The sequence below is a fragment of the Triticum urartu genome, chromosome 2 (assembly GCF_003073215.2).
Source record: "Triticum urartu cultivar G1812 chromosome 2, Tu2.1, whole genome shotgun sequence".
NCBI lineage: Eukaryota > Viridiplantae > Streptophyta > Magnoliopsida > Poales > Poaceae > Triticum > Triticum urartu.
This window is the reverse complement of record NC_053023.1, coordinates 38520293-38546339: the sequence shown is the minus strand read 5'-3', so window position 1 is coordinate 38546339 and position 26047 is coordinate 38520293. Positions and strand designations below refer to the sequence as shown.

General features: G+C 47.2%; 1 long non-coding RNA gene across 3 annotated transcripts; it reads left to right on the top strand.

The window, feature by feature from the left end:
* The first annotated feature begins 11037 nt into the window (after window positions 1–11037).
* On the top strand, window positions 11038–15152 carry LOC125535495. Of its 3 annotated transcripts, none has more exons than XR_007294696.1 (5): window positions 11038–11513; window positions 11724–12934; window positions 14013–14138; window positions 14334–14389; window positions 14813–15152. It is a non-coding gene; the product is annotated as an uncharacterized LOC125535495 (long non-coding RNA). The 3 variants fall into 3 exon arrangements; XR_007294695.1 differs by having other exon boundaries at window positions 11039–11806; window positions 12727–12934; window positions 14813–15120; XR_007294694.1 differs by having other exon boundaries at window positions 11042–12934; window positions 14813–15120.
* Window positions 15153–26047: the final 10895 nt, after the last annotated feature.

Below are 26047 nucleotides of genomic sequence, written 5' to 3'. Positions count from 1 at the left end.
CAATGCAGTGAGAAAGCTAGAAAAGAAATTCGAGGGGTTAGAGCTTCATCACGTCCCCCGACTGAAAAATCAGGCAGCTGACGATTTGGCAAAGATAGGCTCCAAGAGAGAAGCCATTCCCAGCAACGTGTTCCTGGAACACATTCACTCACCGTCAGTCCAAGAAGATCCTTTTACAGAAGAAGCCCCGCAGCCGAAAAGTGCCACAGATTCGACTGAAGTCGAAGTTCCTGCTGTGGTCGACCTAATCATGGAAGTCTTGGCAATCACTCCCGACTGGACGATACCGTACATCGCGTATATCCTAAGGAAAGAACTCCCGGAGGACGAGGAAGAGGCTCGACAGATCGTCCGCCGATCCAAGGCCTTCACAGTCATAAAGGGACAGTTGTATAGAGAAAGCGCGACTGGAATTGGTCAGAAGTGCATAACACCAGAAGAGGGTCAGATAATCCTTGATGATATCCACTCGGGGACCTGTGGTCACCATGCGTCCTCTCGGACCATTGTGGCTAAAGCATACTGAGCGGGATTTTACTGGCCAAGAGCAAATGAGATGGCAAAAGAGATAGTCGACAAGTGTGGAGGCTGCCAGTTCTACACCAACATGTCACACAAGCCTGCATCAACCCTGACGACCATTCCACTCGTCTGGCCCTTTGCTGTCTGGGGACTGGACATGGTTGGTCCACTGAGAACAGGCAGGAGCGGTTTCACTCATGTGCTTGTGGCAGTCGACAAATTTACCAAATGGATTGAAGCTAAGCCCATCAAGAATCTTGATGCTTGTACTGCTATCAGTTTCATCAGAGGGCTAACATTCAGATATGGAGTCCCGCATAGCATCATCACTGACAATGGGTCAAACTTTGATTCAGACAAGTTCAGAGCTTTTTGCGCCTCTCAAGGCACACGAGTCGACTACGCATCGGTCGCCCATCCCCAGACGAATGGACAAGCTGAAAGGGCAAATGGTCTGATTCTCAAAGGACTAAAGCCTCGACTGATGCGTGATCTCAAGCACGCGGCAGGTGCTTGGGTCGACGAGCTTCCGTCAGTACTGTGGGGATTGAGGACCACCCCGAACCGGTCGACTGGAAGAACTCCGTTCTTTCTAGTTTATGGAGCCGAAGCAGTGCTGCCGAGTGATCTTCTTCACAACGCACCCCGAGTCGAACTTTATACCGAAGATGAAGCAGAACAAGCCCGGCAAGACGCAATCGACCTCCTAGAAGAAGAGAGGGAGATGGCCATGATTAGATCGACCATTTATCAGCAAGACTTGCGTCGATTCCACGCCAGGAATGTCAAGAGTCGAGCCTTCCAAGAAGGAGATTTGGTCCTCCGAGTGGATCAACAGAAACCACACAAGCTTGCTCCTACTTGGGAAGGCCCCTTCATCATCACCAGAGTCCTCCACAATGGAGCGTATCACCTCTACAATGTTGATCGCCAGATCGACGAGCCACGAGCTTGGAACGCGGAACTGCTCCGCCCCTTTTACAATTGAGTTCTCCCTTGGACGAGATGTAATAAGAAAAAATTTCTGCAGTTCATTTTTATCAAAGGCAAAAGTGTTCCAATAATTGCTGTCACTTTTGTTTGCATACGAAATCCCCCAGTGGGTGACTTAGCTGCGAATCCGTTTCGCCTAAGTTTGAAAAATCCTACCGAGTGGAGAGCCAGACTCCCACTCGGGGGCTTAGCTGTAGTCCAGTACTCGCCTAAGTTCTCCCGCTTAGAGACTTAGCTGCAGTCAGGCACTCGCCTAAGTTTGAAAAAAAATCCTACCGAGTGGAGAGCCAGACTCCCACTCGGGGGCTTAGCTGCAATCCAGTACTCGCCTAAGTTCTCCCACTTAGAGACTTAGCTGCAGTCAGACACTCGCCTAAGTTTGAAAAAATCCTACCGAGTGGAGAGCAATCCTCCCACTCGGGGGCTTAGCTACAGTCCAGTACTTGCCTAAGTTCTCCCACTAAGAGACTTAGCTGCAGTCAGACACTCGCCTAAGTTTGAAAAAATCCTACCGAGTAGAGAGCAATCCTCCCACTTGGGGGCTTAGCTGCAGTCCAGTACTCGCCTAAGTTCTCCCGCTTAGAGACTTAGCTACAGTCAGACACTCGCCTAAGTTTGAAAAAATCCTACCGAGTGGAGAGCAATCCTCCCACTCGGGGGCTTAGCTGCAGTCCAGTACTCGCCTAAGTTCTCCCACTAAGAGACTTAGCTGCAGTCAGACACTCGCCTAAGTTTGAAAAAATCCTACCGAGTGGAGAGCAATCCTCCCACTCGGGGGCTTAGCTGCAGTCCAGTACTCGCCTAAGTTCTCCCACTTAGAGACTTAGCTGCAGTCGGACACTCACCTAAGTTTGAAAAAATCCTACCGAGTGGAGAGCAATCCTCCCACTCGGGGGCTTAGCTACAGTCCAGTACTCGCCTAAGTTCTCCCACTTAGAGACTTAGCTGCAGTCAGACACTCGCCTAAGTTTGAAAAAATCCTACCGAGTGGAGAGCAATCCTCCCACTCGGGGGCTTAGCTGCAGCCCAGTGCTCGCCTAAGTATTTAAAAATCCTACCGAGTGGAGAGCAAACCTCCCACTCGGGGGCTTAGCTGCAGCCCAGCGCTCGCCTAAGTGTTTAAAAATCCTACCGAGTGAGAGCGAACCTCCCACTCGGGGGCTTAGCTGCAGCCCAGTGCTCGCCTAAGTGTTTAAAAATCCTACCGAGTGGAGAACAAACCTCCCACTCGGGGGCTTAGCTGCAGCCCAGTGCTCGCCTAAGTACAGGACACAACCCAATCCGCAAGGACGACAAGGCGCAAGTCGACTGCAACCTTCTCCTTCGGAGTTGCGCCGCAAATACAAGGTTATTCCGAGTGAAGATCAAGTTCCACTCGACAAATCAAACCATGAAGATATTCAACGAGAAATCAAGTTCGGATAAAGCCTAAAGGTCCCAGACCTCAGATCAAAGTACTCGAGCCCTCGGCTCGACAGATTTTAACGGTTACAAATCCAGTCGGCATTCCGAGGCAAATTTAAAGTGAAGCATAAAAGTTTTTCATTCCTCAGGTGGAGGACTGGAAGGGGCGATGAACTCGTCCAAGTCGATCCCGTCGGCAATACGGGTGGCAGTGGCAATGAAAGTCTCCATGAAGTCTTGAAAGCTGTGCTTCCTGGTATTGGCAACTTGGATGGCGGCCAGCTTTTCTTCTCGCGCCTCCTTACAATGGACGCGGACCAGAGACAGAGCGACATCAGCACCACATCTAGCAGAAGATTTCTTCCATTCCGCCACTCGACCTGGGACTTCATTAAGTCGAGACATCAGGGACTCGAGGTCGTTCTGAAGCGTCGTCCCAGGCCAGAGTGATGTGTCGATCCGCGACATCGCAACTTTCAGCCGAGCCAGATAGTCAACGACGCTGGCAGTACGAGACTCCAGACGGAGCACGTTCATTGCAGCCTCGTCCTTCACAAGAGAGTTAGCAGGGTCCAAGCCTGGCTCCACTCGACTGGTCCCCTCTTCAAAGTTCTGACAGAATTCCGCAAACATGATTCAAGAGTAAGACAGTGGCCCTACACAGGCTTGGTAACTGCAAGATAGTCGGGGCAGAGTAATTACCTTCAAGCATGACGAATAGCTTCTTGGCGAGTCCACCGAGATAAGCCTCCAGATCGTTCCTATTCCCCGCCAGCTCACCCGCCTTGTCGTGAAGAGCCACGTTGTCGTTCTTCAGTCGGCTGACCTCTTGATTGGCTACCTCGAGAGCAGCTTTCAGTCTGGAGTTCTCCTGCTCAAGAGTTCCGACCGAAGCCATTTTCTCTTCAGCAAGCCTCGTTTTGTCCAAGACCTCCTTCTGTGCCTCTGCAAGATCTTGATCCTTCTTCTTCAGAGCTTCCTCCAGTTTATCTACGGCACGTCGAGTGAAGCCAACATCAAGAATGGACAAAAAAGAAAAGTCACTCGCCAAGAATGGAGAACCTCACCAGCCATACCTTTGGCTTCTTCTTGCACCTTCTTCAAGTTCTCTTGAGCAAGCTTCAAGTTAAGGTTGAGCTGGATCTGCTGATTCTCCAACTCAGTATAGCGAGCTACAAGTTCGCAGGATTTCTGTAAAAAGAAAAATCAGTCGACAGACGTCCAAGATAAGTTGCTTCCGAGTAACTAAGAGACAATGATGACGTTTCTAAGACCACAGCCAAATCAAAAACATTTGACAGTAGTCTCGGGGACTACACCCAGTGGGTGCACTCAGCGTGCCCCCACTGGAAAAAAAAGTCAACTGCCCGCAGTCGACCGGATACTGTTCCATTCGACATGGCCTGACCAGACCGAGTGAAGAAATACAGCTACAACAACACAATGTAAAGACTACAGTCGACTGCCAACAGTCCACCGTAGTCTCGGGGACTACACCCAGTGGGTGCACTTAGCGTGCCCCCACTCGTCCAAAGAATTGGCAGACACACCCAGTGGGTGTATAGATACAAAGATCTTCGGAAAAGAGATTCTTCAAACAGCATATCGTAACAGACCAAGTGTTGAGTCGACTGACCTGGACGTTACTCTGAAGAGCCGAACTCGCGTCATAAGCTGCTTGGCTGGCCTCCCGAGCCACCTTCACTTGCTCCATCATGATCCCCGCCTGGCGTATAGCCTCTTTTGTAGCAGCCGCTTGGTCCTCAAGGACGGGGTACGTGGCAAAAAGCTAAGGCGGATCCGCAGTCAACGTCGAGGGCCGCACGCTCGTCAGAGGAATGGCGAAAGTCACGGAAGCCCGAGTGCTGTCACCACCATCCCGAGCTACGGCCTTAGACGCCAGAGCAGATTGGGGGGTCTTGTCAGCCGACTCCCTCCTATTCCTCCTCACTCTCAGTGGTTCGTTGTCGTCGTCATCCGGGAGGTCGATAACATGAGGAGGAGCTACAAGGAAAAAATTCAATCGACCAGAGTTGCAATAAATGTCCAGTCGACTCAAAGCAGAACATCAGTAATCGTACCAGGGTTGGAGGTAACAGCATCCTCCATCTCTTGGTCGTCGTCCTTGGCGGAGATCTCAGAAGTAGCAGCGCTGCAAATCTCAAAAGTCAGTCAGTTGGCTTAATGAATCGACCAAGGATCTATCCACGGTCGGCAAAGGAAAACAAGTTTTATTATTACCCAGAAATGGTAGGGACAGCCATCTTCATCTTGGGCAGAGCCTTGGGCGGCTTGGACGGCGTCGCACGTGGGTGCTTGGGAGCCTTTCCAGTCGGCGTAGGAGAAGAGGTCCGAGGGTGTTTCGACGACTGCCCAACAGGAGCAGTCGCCTTGCCACATTCCCGCGCTGGATCGTGTGTGAGCTTGGATCGCCTCTCCGGGCGGGGGGGTTCAACCTCCTCCTCCTCCTCTTCGCTGGAGTCGACGTCGTCGTCTCCCTCTCCTTCACCGTCGGACTCCCACTCGCCTTGATCGCCTCCGCTCTCACCTCTTCTCGCCTCCCCTTCCTCGGTCGGCTCCTGTGCCCCATTGGGCGTCGAGTACATCTCAGTAGTCGCCTGGAAAACAACAGACAAGACAAAAGTCAATCGACCAACTCAAAGAAGACCAATGAAGAAAACAAGATCTTAGTCGGGAGCATAAAGACATACCTGGTCCACGTCATACGAGTTGTCGAGTGGAATTACCCTCCTGGCTCCTCGGGGGTTGTCTTTGTTCCCCCTGATGCTCGAAAGCCACCCCTCCAGCATCTCGTCAGTGACCTCCTCCGGGTGGATCCGAGTGGTGTCATCGAGACCCGAGTACAGCCACATCGGGTCGTCACGAGCCTGGAGCGGTTGGATGCGCCTCCGGAGGAAGACCTCCAGCAAGCCCATACCAGTCACGCCCTCACGGACAAGCTCAACCACTCGACCAGCCAGCACTTTGACTTGGGCCTTTTCCTCCTGCGTCACTTTCAGAGAAGCTGGTTTTTCAGCTCGGTCGAGAGAGAAAGGGGGAAGACCAATCGACTGTCCTGGGGTCGCCTGGTCTTGACAGTAAAACCAGGTCGCCTGCCAACCGCGGACCGACTCCGGAAAAGTGATAGATGGAAAACAACTCTTTCCCCTCGTCTGGATTGCCAGGCCCCCGCACAGCTGAATCACATGCGTCCTTTCGTCACTCGACTTGGCCTTCTTGACCGATTGAGAACAGCAGGTAAAGATGTGCTTAAAGAGTCCCCGATGGGGGCGGCAACCCAAGAAACCCTCACACATGGAAATGAAAGCAGCAAGATATACGATGGAGTTGGGAGTGAAGTGGTGGAGCTGCGCTCCGAAGAATTTCAGAAAGCTCCGGAAAAAGGATGGGGCGGCAGAGAAAACCCGCGGTCGATATGGGTGGCTAGGAGTACACACTCACCGTCGCGAGGTTGGGGTTCGATCTCTCTCCTCGGGAGACGCGCAACTTCGTGGGGAATGACTCCCCCCTTGACCATGTCGTCGAGATCTTCTTGCCGGATCACCGATGGCATCCAGTCGCCCTGGATCCAGCCTCGGGGCAGAGCAGACCTTGAGGAAGATCCGCCCCGAGCACACCTCTTCCCTTTCCCCTGTGCCGCCGCCTTCTTCGCGCGCTCTAGAGCGGATGTCTTGTCCTTCGCCATCGTCGCCGGCAAATCTCGCACGTGCCTGCGGCGCTAGGGTGAGAGCGGAGGTGGCGGAGGAACTTGCGAAGGGAGAGAGGAAGAAGAGAGCAAACTGTTTGGAAACCCCAAGCCGGCAACTTATAAGGGGCCGCTCCCGAGTGGCTGACTGGTAGGCCCAGGCTATCCAGTCAAATTCCGCAGCAGACGCGCGCGCAGTACGTGGAGAAAAAGGTGGTGCGGAAATCAAGGAGCTTCCGCTTTATTGCTTCCGATTACTGCGGCCGCTCCCATCCCGCGCGCTTCCCGAAATCCAAATCCCGCGACATCCGCGGGCTGCAGAACAACTTGTCAAAACAGAAGACCCCGCTTGCGCCGACGCTCGGTATGCCACAAGTAAAGAAATTCACTCGACGAAAGGCCTGGAATGGATCAAGGCGACTGAAAGAGGTTGATGACGTCATCCGTGACGATTGACCCAAAACGAGGCACTCATGTAGCCCAAAGAACCAGTCGGAAAGATCTCCAACTCTTTCCCCACTCTAACCTCGATCCATTCGGGGGCTAATGATGAAGACATGTACCTAGGGTAGGGGCACGGACCTGTCCAAAGAGCCCTACCCAAGGACATCCCTAGAAGAAGTCACCTTTCAATCGACTTGAAGGTATCCCACTCGACTGGTTCAAGACACTCGACCAAGAAGCTATCACTCGACCATGAAGCTAACCACTCGACTGCTAGGAGACCTAAAGTCACTCCACAGACAAACGGTCGGCTATTAAGTAGTCTTTATGGTCATTATAGCACTTTATTAGGGGCGTTACCAGTAACGCCCAACCTTAAATGTACCTTAAACCCTGCATTACTGAGGGCAGGAGAGGGCGGGCGAACTCTATATAAGCCACCCCCCTCCTCAGTATGAGGGGTTCGCACCCCTGTTATTCACACACGCATAATTCAATCGACCGCCTCCGGGCACCGAGATGTAGGGCTGTTACTTCCTCCGAGAAGGGCCTGAACTCGTAATCCTCGTGTGCTTACAACTCCTCCATAGCTAAGATCTAGCCTCTCCATACACACCCCCCTACATCACTGTCAGAGTTAGAATCACGACATCTCCCTCCTACAATATGCGGATGATACCATTATAATGGTTGAGGGATCCGCACTAGATATTACTAACCTGAAGTTCCTCCTCCTGTGCTTCCAACAAATGTCAGGCCTAACCATTAACTTCGACAAGAGCGAAGTGATGATCCTCGGGCTCCCCGTGGAGGAAGCACAGGACATCGCTAACCGACTAAACTGTCGGCTGGGTTCTTTCCCCACGACCTATCTGGGGATCCCCATTAGTGATTCGCGCCTCACCGTGGCTGATCTTCGCCCCACGGTGACCCGTATGCAACACCGCGTTGAGCCTTGGAAAGGGCGCTGGCTATCTAAGGCGGCACGTGTGATACTTATCAACTCTTCGCTTGCTAGCCTCCTTTGGTTTCTCATGAGCTTCTATAGCCTCAATAAAACCCTGCACCAGGAGATTGCCAAATACCAATCCAGATTCTATTGGGCTGACGATGGGGATTAGCAGAAGTACCACATGGTCAGCTGGCCAGATATATGCAAACCCAAGGACCAGGGTGGTCTTGGGATTTTGTCCTCCCGGCGCATGAACATTGCCCTCCTGACACGTTGGCTCTGGCGCATTGCCAATGGAGATGGAGGTCTCTGGCTTACGATAATCCAGAACAAGTACCTGCGTGGACAACCTCTCGCATTTTGTCAGCGCTCTGGCGGCTCCCAGTTTTGGCAAGCCGTCGTCCAGCTGCTGCCTATTTTGCGCATTGGCACTTCCATCTCGGTGGGTACTGGGTCCTCGACCCTGTTCTGGCTTGATAGATGGCTGGGAGACACCCCCCTAGCTGCCCGATTTCCAGTCCTCTTTGACATTGTTGTAGACCCTCGGGTCTCTGTCGAGACGGCCCTTATTGACTTAGGGCGCCTCGCTTTCCGCCGCCCCTTCGCCCCCCTTGAGATTGCGGCGTGGGATGCCCTACTCCAGGACATCGCCCTCCTGCCGATTGACGTTACCGACTCTCCGGATGCCATATCCTGGCGACTGGAACCCTCCGGCCGCTTCTCCACAAGATCCCTATACGCGGCTATCGCTCCATCTACGGCCCCCGAGCCCTTCAGTTTGATTTGGGACATCCGCCTGCCCCTGAAAATCAGGTTTTTCCTGTGGCAATGGATCCGCGGCCGCCTCCCGTCCGGTGTGGAGGTCCTTAAACGCCATGGACCTGGGGATGGGATGTGCCCCATGTGCGGCACGGTAGAGGATACCAACCACATCTTCTTCTCGTGCTACACGACACAGTTCCTTTGGTCCTGTTTCCGCGAAGCGGTTGGGGGCCAGTGGAACAATACCAACATTCCTGACCTGCTCGCGGAAATTCAGGCATCCCCCCTCGCTACAGGCATATTAGATGGTTTGCGTGGGGCTCATTGCCTGGACGCTTTGGACTGTCCGCAATAAGCTAGTCATCCAGAAGGTGCCTCTCCGGCGTGCTACTGACTCCATCTTTAAATTGTGTGATTACTTGCAGCTCTGGCGGCCGCTTAGCCGCCCACAGGACCAGGACGTCATCAGCACCCTCCTCGCCGACCTTCGTTCGATGGCCCTCCGCCTGGCGCCACCGCTCCCCCCGCCACCTCCGGAGCCAGACTAGACACTTTGTCTCTCCCAGCGTGTGTGCCTTTTTGTTTTTCTTTTAGGGCTTGTTGAGCTGTGCCCTCAGCACTAACCCTTTCGTTACTTATTTTTCTGGAACTTTCGTGTGTGTGCGTGTGTGTTCTTGAACCTTGTTGGATGTTGGCTTGGGCATTTGCTTTATATATAAAGCGGGGCGAAAGCCTTTTTCGGTAAAAAGTGGTGCAAGAAGAAAAAGCATCTTCAGCAAGAACTTTTGGAACTTGAATCAAGTATCAATCAGATTCAGAAGCTTCCTTTGCAGCAGCAAAATCATACTTTGGAAGGCTCTCTCACTCTTAGGTATGAACAAACTCTTTCCAAACTTAATCAGTTTTACAAACAAAGAAGTAAAAAGGGTTGGGCCATGACTGGTGATCGCAATACTAAAAATTTTCACCAGGCCGTGATCAAAAGTAGAAAAAGGAATACTGTTTGTTCTGTTAAGGATGAGAATGATGTGATTCATTTTAAGCCTAGTGCTATCACTAATACTTTTGTCAACTACTTTAGATACATCTTCTCCTCGCCTAACAATGACATTGGAAGACCTTTTCTCAATACTCACTTGCCTGTCAATTCTTTGGATCCTACTTATTTTCTTCCTGATAAAAATGAACTTTTGCAGATTCTTAAAGAGATGAAGTTGAACGCTTCTCCAGGTCCAGATGGTTTTAATGTGGAATTTTATTTGGCTGCTTGGGATTGGATAGGGGAGGAGGTCACTCAACTTGTGATTAACATTTATCAAACTGGTATTTTACCTCCCCACATTAATGATACTAATATTGCTCTAATCCCAAAGAAGTTAGTTCCTCAGGTTCCTATGGATTCTCGTCCCATTAGATTTTGTAATGTTGTCTATAAAATCATTGCGAAATCGCTAGCTAATAGAATTAAGCCTCATCTTCCGGACTATATTGATCCTGATCAGCAAGCCTTTATTGAGGGTAGAAGAATTAGTGACAACATTATTATTGCTCAAGAGATTACTCACTCTTTCTCTCTTGCTTCGTGGAATCATCATGCTTTCATGCTAAAAATAGATCTGGCTAAAGCTTTTGATCGTTTAGAGTGGAACTTCATTGTGTCTGCGCTTGCACGTAAAGGGCTGCATCGTCATTTCATTAATTTGGTGAATCGTGCATTTCTTCTCCTACTTTCTCTGTGCTTGTTAATGGGCAGCCTTCACATAAATTTAGAAGTTTCAGAGGCATTCGTCAAGGCTGTCCCATGTCGCCTTATTTGTTTGTTATTGCTATCAATGAATTGTCTATTGCTCTCAATGAAGCTCTTGCTACTCAAAATCTTCAAGGAATTTTGCTTGGATCAAATTGCCCTTCTATTCACACTACACCACAACACCTAATTAGGGGCAGTTAACTACCGGGAGAAATACCCGACCAAGGGCAAAGAAACTGCCAGGAATTGAACAACTGCCGGGAGAATTACTTACCGGCAGAGAAACTGTTGGGAGAAGTTAACAAACGAGGGCACACGAACTGCCGGCAACGATGTCCACTTGGCAGGTCATCCTATCTACCGGCCCAACTAAACTGCGGCTTGTTGTGTGCCGGGAACTTGTATGCCACGCGTAACCAAAGTAACTGGGCCGTTTCTAAAAAAACAATTGGGCCGAGCGCGCTTGCGCGGGAGAAAGGGCGCGCGAGATCGAAAGGTTCCTTTGGTCGTCGGCTCGTCGCCCTGAGCCCCTGACCAGTTCTTCCCCAAATCTTCCAAAACCTAACCCTCAACCCCTACCACGCCGCCGCCGCCGCCACCAACCACTCGACCGCAGCGCCGGCTTCGTCCCCAAACACATCGCCGCCGTCCGCCTAGTCGTCGCCGAGCACCCTTCTCTACCAAGGAAACCCTTCGTCGCTTCGTTCCCATCCCCCGCGCACCCAGCGCCTGCTTCCTCCAGAGGAAAGCCGCCGACCGCCCTCCATCCCCACCACAACAACGACCTCCTCCACAGGTTTCCTCCGCCGAGCAGGCCTCCTCCTCCTCAAGCTTTCTCCCCCGAGCAGGGCCTCCTCCTCCACGAGCATCCTTCCCTGAGCACTAAGTTGGGTCGCCTCCTGTTTCCCTCACCCGAGCAGCGGGCCTTCCTGTACGGCCCCTCTCTCGAGAAGCTCCACCTCCTCTACATCCTCCCCCAGGTGCAGCGCCGCCTCCTTGCTCACCGAGAGCACTTGGCCGATGAGATTTCAATCTTTGCAAACTTCTGTTCCTTTTTTCTTCTGAGCAGTAACTAGAACGACTTCAGAAAGTGTTTGAGTTTATATGACACTACAGCTCTGAAGATAAAGACTAGCTTTGTCATCCGATAGCCCAAGTTTTGCTTATGGTGAAGAGATCTTCCATTGCAGCAAATGGATGCTTCAACTACATACTAAATCAGTGAATCCCAGTAGGGGTACTACATGCAAGCTTTGGGAAATTAAGTTTCAAGGTCGTGCTGCAAATATAGCTAGAGAACTTCTTTCTGTATTTTTTTTTTCTGCAAATGTAGACTGAAAGTGAAGTAACGCTTCTAGAGTTTAATAGTTTTAACTAGTGAATGTGTTAGTTCTATGAAAATAGATATATGGGGTTTGATCTGGAATTTTCTTCCATAATTTTCTATTGCCAGTTTGCCACTGCTCCCAGTCATGTGATTCTGGAATTTAATGATCAGTAGTTGTCTATCATAGTAGAAATCCCTTCAATTGTTGCAACCTTTATTATTGAATTGAAAAACATATGTCTGATAATTTATTTTTCTAGAGTAAAATGAGAGCAATTGGTTTGTACCGTCGCCCCTACTGGAAATTCCATGGCATCATGACTTACTGAATTGCCAGATCCCCTGTTCTTAAAACTTTTTTTATTTAGCTTAACACTTAAGAACAAATTCATCCATAGCTACGTTCACAGAGATGGTAAATAGCTTAAGATGTGCTTGTGGTTCAGATTTCAGAAAAGGCCTACTTGCAGTGCCACGTGCAAGTAATATAACCCTGGTAGTACAGTACCTTGTCATGTAGGGCCACGAGTAATATAAGACTATTGTTTTGTTGCTGGTAATTAGAACGTTTGGATGCTCGTTGTTTAGGTTCTGCGTCTAGTTTGGTAGTAGTGCTGCTGTGTGTGGCTTAGTTTCTGATGTTTTGAGGTACCCCTGGAGGGGGACGAACTTGAGACATGTGATGTTTTCAGTAATGGAAATTGGGAGCTATGCTCCTAAGTAGATTTTTTTTTGAAGAATTGGGTCGTGGGGCTAGCTGAGTACCATGCTCTTTTCTCCTATATGTAATTCTTACAAACTGTTCCCTAATTTTCATTTGATGCTTTCACTGAAATAATATTTTGGATTTTTTGTTTTGTGAGCAGTATGCCTGTTGTTTGTCCTCTCCACCAAGCAGCGTCAGACTACTCCATACAAGCACATAAGCTTATGCTCTTCTGATTATATATTTACCAATGACTATTATGGTTGATAGCTTAAAAGTCTTTGCTTCTATATATGCAGCTGAGAGTGACTTATAAGTTCATGGCAAAACCAGCAACACGAGTACGCAACCACAAGCAAGCTGAGGAGGTAATAATCTTGGTAGTTAAGTCTTAGATTCAGTATTTTTCTTTTGGATACATGTTTGCTGCTATTTCAGAACATTGAAACTTATTTAGCATTTCGTTTCTTATATGCTTCATGCAAATAAAACTGCAGTAAACATATGAACCGAGATTTTGCTTGGCATGTGTATGTATGCACAGTCAGGCAACCGAATTGACCGAAGCACCGAGGCCCACCACTAACTGTCTCGTGCGTCTTCCATAAATTAGTTCCCATTTGTTCGCTCTGTGTTGCCAGCCAACAAACAAAAAATCAATTGTATTGATGAGATGGCGTGTTAATGTGATGAGTGGAAAACAGTGCCGTAGGCTGGCCGGCTGCCCCCCTGATTCTCGTCACACGTACAGGACGCCCGCCAGCTTTTTTTTAGTGAACCTAGGTACTGTTTGTTGTTGCCTGTTGTCTCGCTCACCTCATGTATTTTTTTTCTTTGAGCATAACACGTGTTGTTATCTAGCCCCGCCGAGACAAAAGTATAGCAGCCATCCCATCCGCCATCCCATCCCGCCATCACATCCCGCAAACTGTTCGGCCTGTTCGGTTCAAAACCGAGTACCGAACCGACCGATCGGGGCATGATGATTAATGGATTATTCACGCAGGTTCCTGTCAAACTTTGCTATCAATTCTGTTCCCATATCCTCCGGCACGCAAATTCGCTCAAAGTCATTAAAAATCCGGGAGTTTCCAGGGAACACATATGGAACTGGGATATATGGGTTTCTACAAGTTTTGCGCTTCATGTTTCAACTAGTTCTAGTCAAAGCCAATTTCAGGTTTCTGGTTACAAGAAAAATCAGTTAACACTTAACTAGGTTTCAACAAGTTTCTTCATATAAACAGATTTCTGGTTACCAGCAAAATCAGTTAACACTTAACTAGATTTCAGCTAGTTTCAGATAGGTGTTGTTTTGCAATATGCTTGACCAAGGCCACCATAGTTACTGTGAATGTCTGCATTCAGTTAAACCTAAGATACACCCTTTGTTCTCAGGATTTTGTTAGCAGCTTGTTAATAATGCACTTGCCTCTAAATTGCCAGTTACCTCTGAGTTGATACATTTTACTGTCTCGAGATTCTTTTGGCATCCCTGAACAGTTTCCGCTGATCCAAATTATCATCCCTCATGTTATGGGCCTCAAAGAGCAGCTGAAAGACTAATTTAAGGTATGTAAAATCTTAACCATATCACGCATTAATGATCTATCAATGTGCTTGTTTTGTGCCCAGATCCACGATGCCAAATATTTGGCCAGGCACAAAATTTTACCCTGGCTTGGGTGGTTACAATTTTTTTTTGCATGCTCAATGCTTGCTCTCAATTTATTTTTACACCTTAAAAGTCCGCTTGTATGTATGCAGGTGCAAGTGGATAAGTCTAGCAAATGCAGTAATGTGACCACAAGCAAGTTGAGGAGGTAATATGCATCTTCAACTTTGATTTTTTGCTGTACAGTCCTCTGGTTTTTCAAATTTGTTTTGTGGATTCTTTCTTTTGTTCTAGGTTGACTTTCATATCAGATCTGAAAGTTTACTGATAAAATTAGTGCAATCTATTTCTTGGATGAGCTTGGACTATACAGTTTAGTGAAGCAAGCAACAATGTTACACATTCTTGTTTTGTCATATTTGCCCATGGAAGATTTTTGTATGTGAAGCGCAAATAATTTCTGCTTGATCTAATTATGTACGTAATAATCACTACTTGTTGTGATGATGAAGTGCATAACATTCAGAAGAGTTATATGCTGACGTTAAACTGCAGCACATCAAAATCTTTAATATGTTGATTTAAAATTTGAAACGATAGCACCATTTTCTGAGTTTCCGATTTGTTGCAGGTTTCTCAAGATACACAAGTTGATGGAGGTTTGGAAGATCTACAAGTTGCTCTGGAGGTTTTGAAGGTCTGACAAGTTGCTGGAGTGATGATATATATGTAATATGTCTTGTTTGTTGAACCTCCAGATATTGACAAGTTTTACACTGCTCATTTTGGTGGTTGTTTCAGCAGACAAGCCATTGTATGCCAATTTTGGTTGCGTGGCACGATTTCTTTACCTTAAACATATGTACTTTGCATTTTGAGGCATATAATGTCTATATATGTACGGTTCATGCATGTGTTAAAAACATATGTTTTTCGTCTATTTATGTTATTGCATGAGGTCTTACATGTAATCTGATTGAACGTATGTGTAAGTTGTGTGACTTGTCCTGACTGTTTGAACATAATGATTGGATATTTAATCAGGGATATTGCACATAGAATAATTTTGATTGCTTGTGAAAAAGCACGTGATGGCATATTACCTGCCGGGTAAATGTGCTTGTGCAGGCAGTGAAACTGCCGGTAAACTGCAGTTGCTAGCCACTATGATTCTGCCGGGTGAAAGTAAACTGCCGGCAGATAAAATGGTCAGGGCAGAAAAACTGCCGGGGATTATTTATCTGCCGGGACAAGTAATCCCTGGCAGCCGTTGACGTGGCAGTCCTATCTGTCGGGAAAATCTCTCTTGCGGCAGTTTATCTGCCCTCTTAATGGTGTTCTCCCGGCAGATTATGTGCCATTGCATTGGTGTTGTGGTGTAGTGTCATTCTCTGTTGTTTGCAGATGATTTGTTGGTTTGTGGTCAAGCCACTATTCAGGAAGCCACTGCTATGGCTCAGCTCATTCACCACTTTTGTTCTATTTCATGTCAAACTCCAAACTGGGCCAAATCTGCCATTCTTTTTAGTTCTCGAGTTAGTCAACCTACAAGGCAGGAGATTAAGCAAGTTTTTCCTGTTTCCTCCATGGATACCAATTTCACTCATCTTGGTCATCCGCTTATTCTTCCTCCTAAAAATAGAACCGCCGCCTATAACTTTGTTCTTGATAAATTTATGAATAAATTGCCTGCTTACAAAGCCAATATGCTTTCTCATGCTGCGAGGCTTGAATTGATTCGCTCTGTTTTCTCTGCTATTCCTGTTTATTATATGGCTAACATCTTGTTCACAAAGAAGTTTATTGCAAAGCTCACTGCTGTCATTAGAAATTTCTGGTGGACAGGTGTTAGGGAGAATGATTCTACAAGGAGTCTTTGTCTTCGTGCATGGAAAGACATATGCAATTCTAAAGAAGAAGGTGGACTGGGCATAAGAAATTTGAAGGCTATCAATGAGAGTCTTGTTTTTGCAGCTGCTTGGAGAATTGCTAAATCCCTTTTTCTCAGCTGTATTTAGTTCTTAAGGCTAAATATTTTCATGACTCCTCCATCTGGGTTGCTCATTCTTCTGCTCCTAAATATGCTTTTTGGGCTTCGGTATTAAAAATGATTCCTAAATTGAAAGCTCATCTTTTTACCAATTAACTCAAGGTAATATCTCTATTTGGAGCACGCCTTGGTGCACCCTTTGGACTTCCATTCATGATCATCTCATTATTCAAGAACCGGGCTTTAGATATCCTTCTTTAGTTAAGGATCTTTGGCTCCCTGGACAAATTTTTTGGAATAATGAGCTTGTTCATTTACTTTTCCAGCAACCTATGGCCTCAATTATTCTCCAAACTGATATTATCAATGATGATGGTCCAGACTTGCTTTGTTGGGATCTCACTCCGAATGACATTTGTTCTTCCAAATCTGCTTATAAGCTTTGTTTGCAGGACATTCATGCAGTTCCCAGAAATGCTCCTTCTGTTTTTCCTTTGGAATTGAAGAATCTTCTCAAGATGGTTTGGAAACAAAAACAGGTTTTTCCTAGGGTACAAACTTTTGCGTGGAGGCTTCTTAGAAGGGCATTGCCTACAGGTTTGCGAGCTAGTCGATTCTCTGTTCATATATCAAAAAACTTTTGTAGGTGTGGCCATCGAGAGGATGAATCCCATTTATTTTTTCTTTGTCCCTTTGCTCGTGCGGCTTGGTTTGACTATCCTTGGTTTATTAGGTCTGATGTTTTAATCCAAGGTCATACTTCCATGCATTCTATCCTTATTGCCTTGCTTCAAATGGGACATCCTAATGGTTCTATCTCTAACATTCTTAATTTCTTATGGTGTATTTGGAAGGCTAGAAATGATTTTCTTTTTGACAGGAAAAACGCTCTTCCTCATCATGTGCACATTGCTGCTATGGCCTTGTCCTCTGATTCTTATAATGACTTGCCTCATTTCTCTAAGATGCAGGTGATGCCACAAGTTCTTTATCCTCCTGATCATCTTCCTACGCAGGGTCGAACTCTTAAGTCGGATTTGCTCATTACGGGGACCAAAATATTTTCTGACGCTACTTTCAGAAGTTCAAAAGTTCCTGGTCTATTACAGGGAGCAGTTGCTACTGGAATAGGAGTCTATCTTGTTTTGCCTCAAGATCGTTTTGAAATCAATGTGCAAATTCAAGCATTAGCTCCTCCCACTACTTCTCCTCTACATGCAGAAGCTCTGGCTCTTTCTTTTGCAGCTCAAGTGGCTAGCAAGCTCAATATTCTTCAGCCAACCTTTCTCATGGATTGCCTCTCTTTATCTTTGGTGGCTGCTACCGGCAAGATTGTGGAATCTACCACCCCTTGGAGCATCAGGAAGCCTTTGGCTGATTTCTTCAAGCATGCTAACAGCTTGCAACCTCGAGTGTTTCACATTTCTAGGAAAATTAATGGCATAGCACACAATGTAGCTTATTAGGTTCTTCATTCTAGGGTTGAACCTCAAGTTTTTGCTTCGCTTCAGCTCATAGACATAGTTCCTGTCCTGTGGTGTCTCTTCTCTCAAATTTTCAGGTTCAGGAGTTTGTAATTCACGCTGTACACTGTTTCTGAGCTGAAATGAATTTGGCGCTTCGAGCGCCGTTTGTTGTTCAAAAAAAAATCAGCGGCCTGAGGATTCCCTTTCTGTTCTATTCGACTCTTCCATCACGTGGAGTCACGCAACGCCCAGGTCCCAGCCGTAGCTGCTGTCCGCCGACGCCGCCGTACACGCACGCACTCCCGCCTCGCTGCCGCTTGGTAATTTCCTTCGTAATCTGCATATGTTCGCCGCTGATTTCAATTCCGGGGCCCCCTTTGGCATTTGCTCAATTGTTCTCTTCTCAATCCTTTGCAGACTCTAGGCGCTGTGCAATCCCCTGTGTATTGTATTGTATACGCACACGCACTGAAGTTTGATCATCACTCCATCACGTATTGAGGTATATTCATATAATACTGATACAAAAAAGTTCCTTTGATTCCTTTTATGCATAGCCGGCAATGTTCAATAATTGATAGAACCATTTTTTTTAATTTTCAGCATTGTGTGTGTGTTATTATGAAGTCCTCCAGTAAGAGGAATTATCAGGTAGCAGCAAAAGGAAAAAGAAGGAAGTGGAGAAATTGACACACGCACAACGTGGGGGTATTCACAAATTTCTCAAGTGGCCGACTAATATTGGTGCTTCCACTACTTCGACAAACCCAGATGATGCGTTGGCGATGGTTGCCATAGTGGAAGAGCAACAGACTAATGGAAATTCGGACTCTGATCAGCAAGAAGAAAATATCAACACCAACACCGGCGATAACAATGTAAGTGGCTCTGGGAAATTTTTAAGGTAATATATATAAATTATTTGATACGCATACTGATGTTAGATGCATTGAAGTGTTACTGATAGTAATTTATATATGCACAATTTTTTAGATAAATTTATATATATACTTATATTATAATGACTTGTATATTAAGGTCCCCCAATTCTTAGTTCGTCCCGGGCCCCCGAAATCTCAGGACCGGCCCTGGTGGCGACGGCCTCTTCAGCGGCGTCGCCGGACTAGCTCCACACGCGGGGAAGGCATCTCCACGGGTTCCCCAAGGTGAGTGCGATGCCGAGGAGAGGCGGCGTTGAGGACGGCATCCGAGGACATCATCACGCTCAACGGCTTCGCCCCCATCATCATCGAGCTCTTCGGTACGCACGCACCACCACCCGATCACTCTTCCCCTCCACCACTCTCTTGTGTGTTGATTGAGTGATTGGAACGTATTGATTTCTGTGACAATTGTGGTCAACAGGAAACTACAATGCATGCTATATTTGATTGCACTTGGGCAAGGATCTTCTGGGAGCAGGTGAAGTCCCTAACTGGCATAAAAATTCCTGACCTACACCCACACTCTTGGATGTTCGATGTGGTGGCACTAGTAGAAAAAGGGTCAAACGTGAAGCACATTAGTGCCGGTTTGTATTTGAGCCGGCACTAATGTATACATTAGTGCCGGTTCCAACGGCTAGCCGGGCCACTTTCATTAGTACCGGTTCGTGGCGAACCTTTAGCACCGATTCGTGCCACGAACCGGTACTAATGAGGGTGGTGGCAGGATGTTGTCAGACTGGGGCCCCTCCAGCCCCTTTAGTACCGGTTCTTGGCACAAATCGGTACTAAAGGTCGTCCACCCGAGCTCGCTCTGTTCTTCCCCTTTCCCCTCTCCTCTCTGTTCTTCCCCTCTTCCTCTCGAGCTCATCACACATTTTGCCCAAAATTTGTCAAGATTTGAAGGCCCCCATCCATTCAAATGATCACAAAGGTTAGCAACTTTGTCCTTTCATCTCTCATTGCTAGATTAGCTCTTGCAATGCTTTATATAGTGATTAATTTGTGAGTTTAGTAATTTGGGAGGAATTATATATATATATATGTGCTAGTATTTGATTTATATAAAATTTGAAATCAAAAATAACACTTAGTTTGCATATGTAGGTGTGGTTTACTTAGTGCCTTCTAAATCTCCATCGTAGCCACCGCGATCGCCCGCACCGTCCCGTCGCCGGCACCACCTTGTGGTGAGCCTCTTGTTCATGAAATTTTATATAAAAATTGATGTTTGTGTGATTTGGATATATAGTTACTCGTATAATTATCTTACCCGTACGTTGTTTGTTATACATATAGTGCCATGGTTTTGATATCCGTCCCCGTCGGCCCTAGTCCTTGTTATGATTCGGATGTGGTATGTATATTCTCTTTTAAAACTAGTTGCATTTCGTGTTTATGACAAATTATGCCCATCAAGTTGACATATAAATTTTTTCTAGGAGGTATGTGAACCGGAAATTCCAACCGACCCTATTGCCGAGAGGTTAAATTTAGTTGAAAGAGAAAACGAGTACTTAAAAGAAAAATTGAAAAGAATTGAGGGGGAGAAGATGGAATTGGAGTTGCATGTTGCCGATGTCGTCGATAATCACAAGATGAAGATGGAGAAAATGCGCTTGAAGATTAGAAAGATTAGAAAATATGCCATCGATATTGAGGCTTGGTATCATTATGCTGTTGGATCCATTGTTACCTTAATTGCGATCTTGATCGTATTTGTTGTTGCATTTAAATGCTTTAGCTAGAGAGTTATTTGTTTGTTGCATTTAAGTGTTGTATGAACTTTATGTATGAACTTGTATTAATTTGGTCTATTCGGTGTTGTGTAATGAAGATGAGCCGGCAATGGATGTACGATGACCGATGCTCTCCCCAGTTCGTTGAGGGCGTGCATACTTTTCTGCTTGCGGCTGAGGCAAACAAGCGGGCGGATGGTTTTATGCCTTGTCCATGTGCTCGCTGTAAGAATGGTCACAATTACTCTACGTCAAGAACCATTCACGTCCACCTGTTTAAGTCCGGTTTCATGCCCCATTATAATGTTTGGACCAAGCACGGAGAAAGAGGGGTTATGATGGAAGACAATGAAGAAGAAGAGGACGACGACAGCTATCCTGGCCATGGGTTCCCTGAATACGATGATACAACAATGGGGGAAGAAGCTGAGCCGGTAATGCAGGAAGAAGCTGAGCCGGCAATGCGGGAAGAAGCTGAAGAAGAGGCATCAGATGTGCCCGTTGATGATCTAGGTCGGACCATTGCCGATGCAAAGAGAAACTGCGCAAGTGATTTGGAGAAGAAGAAGTTGCAGCGCATGTTAGAGGATCACAAAAAATTGTTGTACCCGAATTGCGTAGGTGACAAGAAAAAGCTGGGCACCACACTGGAATTGCTGCAATGGAAGGCAGAGAATGGTGTATCTGACAAGGGATTTGGAAAGTTGCTGGTAATGATAAAGGATATGCTTCCAAAGGACAACGAATTGCCCGAGAGTACGTACGAAGCAAAGAAGGTTGTCTGCCCTCTAGGGTTAGAGGTGCAGAAGATACATGCATGCCCTAGTGATTGCATCCTCTACCGCGGTGAGTACGAGGATTTGAACGCTTGCCCGGTATGTGGTGCATTGCGCTATAAGATTAGCCGCGATGACCCTGGTGATGTCGAGGGCCGGCGCCCCAGGAAGAAGATTCCTGCCAAGGTGATGTGGTATGCTCCTATAATACCACGGTTGAAACGTTTGTTCCAAAACAAAGAGCATGCCAAGGCGATGCGATGGCACAGAGAAGACCGTAAGAAAGACGGAAAGTTGAGAGTACCCGCTGACGGGTCGCAGTGGAGAAAAATCGAAAGAAAGTACGGGAAGGAGTTTGCAGATGACGCAAGGAGCGTATGGTTTGGTCTAAGCGCAGATGGCATTAATCCTTTTGGGGAGCAGAGCAGCAACCATAGCACCTGGCCCGTGACTCTATGTTTGTATAACCTTCCTCCTTGGTTGTGCATGAAGCGGAAGTTCATTATGATGCCAGTGCTCATCCAAGGCCCTAAGCAACCCGGCAACGATATTGATGTGTACCTAAGGCCATTAGTTGAAGAACTATTACAACTGTGGAATAGAACAGGTGTACGTGCGTGGGATGAGCACATGGGGGAAGAATTTGACCTAAAGGCGTTGCTGTTCGTGACCATCAATGATTGGCCTGCTCTCAGTAACCTTTCAGGACAGACAAACAAGGGATACCGCGCATGCACACATTGTTTGGACGATACCGACAGTATATATTTGGCTAATAAGAATGTGTACCTGGGACATCGTTGATTTCTTCCGAGCAGGCATCCCGTAAGAAAGAAAGGCAAGCATTTCAAAGGTGAGGCGGATCACCGGACGAAGCCTCGCCACCGTACTGGTGCTGATGTACATGATATGGTCAAGGATTTGAAGGTGGTCTTTGGAAAGGGTCCTGGTGGACAACCTGTTCCGAATGACGCTGACGGACGCGCACCCATGTGGAAGAAGAAATCTATATTTTGGGACCTGCCCTATTGGAAAGACCTCGAGGTCCGCTCCGCAATCGACGTGATGCACGTGACGAAGAATCTTTGTGTGACCCTGCTTGGTTTCTTGGGTGTGTATGGGAAGACAAAAGATACACCTGAGGCACGGGAGAACCAGCAACGTATGCACGGAAAAGACGTCATACATCAGGGTCATGCAAGCTACGCTCTTACCAAAGAAGAGAAGGAAATCTTCTTTGAATGCCTGCTCAGTATTAAGGTACCATCTGGCTTCTCGTCAAATATAAAGGGAATAATAAACATGGCAGAGAAAAAGTTCCAGAACCTAAAGTCTCATGACTGCCACGTGATTATGACGCAACTGCTTCCGGTTGCATTGAGGGGGCTTCTACCAGAAAACGTTCGATTAGCCATTGTGAAGCTATGTGCATTTCTCAATGCAATCTCTCAGAAGGTAATCGATCCAGAAATCATACCAAGGTTACAGAATGATTTGGTGCAATGTCTTGTCAGTTTCGAGTTGGTGTTTCCACCATCCTTCTTCAACATCATGACGCACGTCCTAGTTCACCTATGCGAAGAGATTAACGTTTTGGGTCCTGTATTTCTACACAATATGTTCCCCTTTGAGAGGTTCATGGGAGTCTTAAAGAAATATGTTCATAACCGTGCTAGGCCAGAAGGAAGCATCTCCAAGGGCCGTCAAAATGAGGAGGTCATTGAGTTTTGTATTGACTTTATTCCTGACCTTAAGCCGATTGGTGTTCCTGAATCGCGGCATAAGGGCAGACTGGATGGAAAAGGCACGCTAGGAGGGGAACAAATAATATGTATGGACGGACATTCTCTCACTGAAGCACACTACACAGTTCTACAAAATTCCACCTTGGTGGCTCCGTATATGGATGAACACAAGAATTTGCTACGCTCCAAACACCCGGAGCGGTCTGATGACTGGATTATACGTGAACAAACCAGGAGTTTCGCCAGCTGGTTGCAAGCACGTACCATGCATGACACCTCTATTGAAGATGACCTGTACTTGCTGTCCCAGTTACCATCTTCGAATATAATGACTTTCAAAGGGTACGAGATAAATGGTAATACATTTTACACGATCGCCCAAGATAAGAAGAGCACCAACCAAAACAGTGGTGTCCGCTTTGATGCAAAAACCAAGACGGGAAAGGAAACATATTATGGTTATATACAGGACATATGGGAACTTGACTATCGACGTGGTTTGAAGGTCCCTTTGTTTCGGTGCAAATGGGTCAATATGACACGAGGCGGGGTAACGGAAGACCCGCAGTACGGAATGACAACAGTGGATCTCAACAATCTTGCGTATGCAGACGAACCATTCGTCCTAGCCAATGATGTGGCACAGGTTTTCTATGTGAAGGACATGTCTACCAAGCCAAGAAAAAGAAAAGATAAGGAAGCGAATGCATCGTACGATGAGCCAAAGCGGCACATAGTTCTTTTTGGGAAGAGAAACATCGTGGGAGTGGATGACAATACAGACAAGTCAGAAGATTATGAAAAGTTTGATGAAATTGCTCCATTCACAGTGAATATTGACCCGAGCATCCCGTTAAATGATGAAGATTTTCCATGGCTACGACGCAAAGGGACACACGCGAAGAAAAAGTTTCACACCCAAAGATCTGGGATGTGATCGGCTTAACTATCATCACTTTCTTCTGTGTTTCACACCCAGGAGGGAATCTCTGTAATAGTTAGGGTAGCTAGTTATGTGTTTTGGCATTTGAAATGCGAAGAAATTTTATGTGCAAGCAAATTCTTTCATGCATTTACTGATTTTTTCAGCTAAATGACCCTGAAATTGAAAAGCATTTCAAATGAACTCAGAAAAGGATGAAAGTTGGCATGGTATCATAATTTCACCCACATAGCATGTGCAAAAAAGTAGAGAGGGTTACCGCAAAAACTGGATGCACTTCGTGTACAAAATGGACAATCTGTTTCGAAGTATCAGGGTTTCGGACGAAAACTCATCCGTTACAAAGGCATTTCATTTTTCAAATAACCTAAGCATTACCAAATTGAATATAATGATAAAACACACTAATATTAAACATAAGAAAAAAGAATCACTGAAAAATCTATTTTCAAAGTTAAGTTATTCACAAAAATAAATAAAGGAAAAAAAATAAGAAAAAAGTCCACCTACTGGGCCACAGCGGCCTGCATACGACTAGAAACCCAAATTCAAGTTGGGCCAGGATGCAGGCCCTCTAGCCCAGTAGGCCCAACAGGGCATCGCAGAAGAGGTAGGCCCAGAAGGCCTGCTTAAGAGAGGAGCTCGAGACAGCAGCGACGGCGGGGCTTATAAGCAGATGCGAGTGCCCCTCGGCTAGCGAGGTGGGACTAAACTTTTGTGCCCCTCGCCTGGCAGCGTACCCCCCTTTAGTACCGGTTCGTGGCACCAACCGGTACTAAAGGGGGGGCCTTTAGTACCGGTTGGTTCCACGAACCGGTACTAAAGGGGGGTGCTTCCCGCCGCTTGGCCTGGCCAAAACAGGCCTTTAGTACCGGTTGGTGGCTCCAACCGATACTAAAGGTGCCTTCTATATATACATCACTTCGAAAAATTTCATTCTCCCTCTGTTTCTTCCTATGTTTCCCCATTGAAGCACCGCCCGTCCCGATCGATCGACGCCGTCGCCGCCCCCGTCCTACGCCGCCTCCGTCGCGCGTCATTGCCGTCGCCGCCCCCATCCTCGTCGCCGCCCCCATCCTCGTCGCCGCCCTCATCCCCGTCGCCGCCCCTGTCCCCGTCGCCGCCCCCGTCGCCGTCGCCGCCCTCGTCTCCGTCGCCGCCCCGGGCCCATCCCCGTCGCGCCGTCCCCGCGTCGCCGCCCCGTCACGCCCCGGCCCGTCGCCGCCCCGGGCCGTCGCCTCGCCGTCGCCGTCGCCCCGCTGTGAGCTCTCCCCCTCTAACCCCTCTCCCTCGCCCCCGGTGGCCACCATGGGCGCCGCCCCTCCCCGAGCCCATACACACACACAAGCATGATGAACACACACACACGCACATTTCCTTAAGTTAATTAGTATATACGTATTTTGTATGTTTAATTAGTTTAGATTTTTCAGATTATTATTTTTTCACTAGTATATATGTATGAATGCATGTTAGATGGATATAATTAGTGTTTAATTAGTATGGAATTTTTTTATATAATGTTGTTTTTCTGTTTTTAATGGATGTATAGAAGTTGTTTTTTCTGTTTTTAGTGTTAGATGCTTAATTAGTATGAAATAGCATATAGAATTTTGACATATGCAATGATAGCATAATTAGTGTTACATTTGCATATAGTATTTGTTGTCGACGATGCCCGGCCCGCATCCTCGCCGTCGACCCGTTCGCGACGACGTCCTGCTTCAGAGGACCCATGTCCGGGACTGGGCTCCGTCGGGCTGGCACTGGGAGGTGCTACCTTCAGGGGCGCGACGCTTGGTGAGGAACCCGGCCCCGGGTCCCGTCGTCGACCCTCATCTCCTTTGGTGGCATTCGCGTGGGCCACTTTCGGTGCGGAGGGAGCCGGCCCCGCCGGAGGTGGTACGTCACCGTGTCAAGGAGGAGGACGAGCACGTCCATCGCTACATGGCTGTTATGGACGTCAGGTTCTCCAATACCTGGCAGGTTCTTTGGGGAGATCACCCGAGCTATAATCCAGTGATGGTTCCTTCACTTTGGTTGTTCACCGCCTAGATTACTCTCTAGTATTCGATCTTTATTAGCTAGCTAGTGATGTATTCGATATATAATATTCGAGATGATTTATTCGAGATTATATATATTATTTGAGACGATGTATTCGAGATTATATCTATTATTCGAGACGACGTATTCGAGATTAAATCTATTATTCGAGACGATGTATTCGAGATTATATCTATTATTCGAGACGATGTATTCG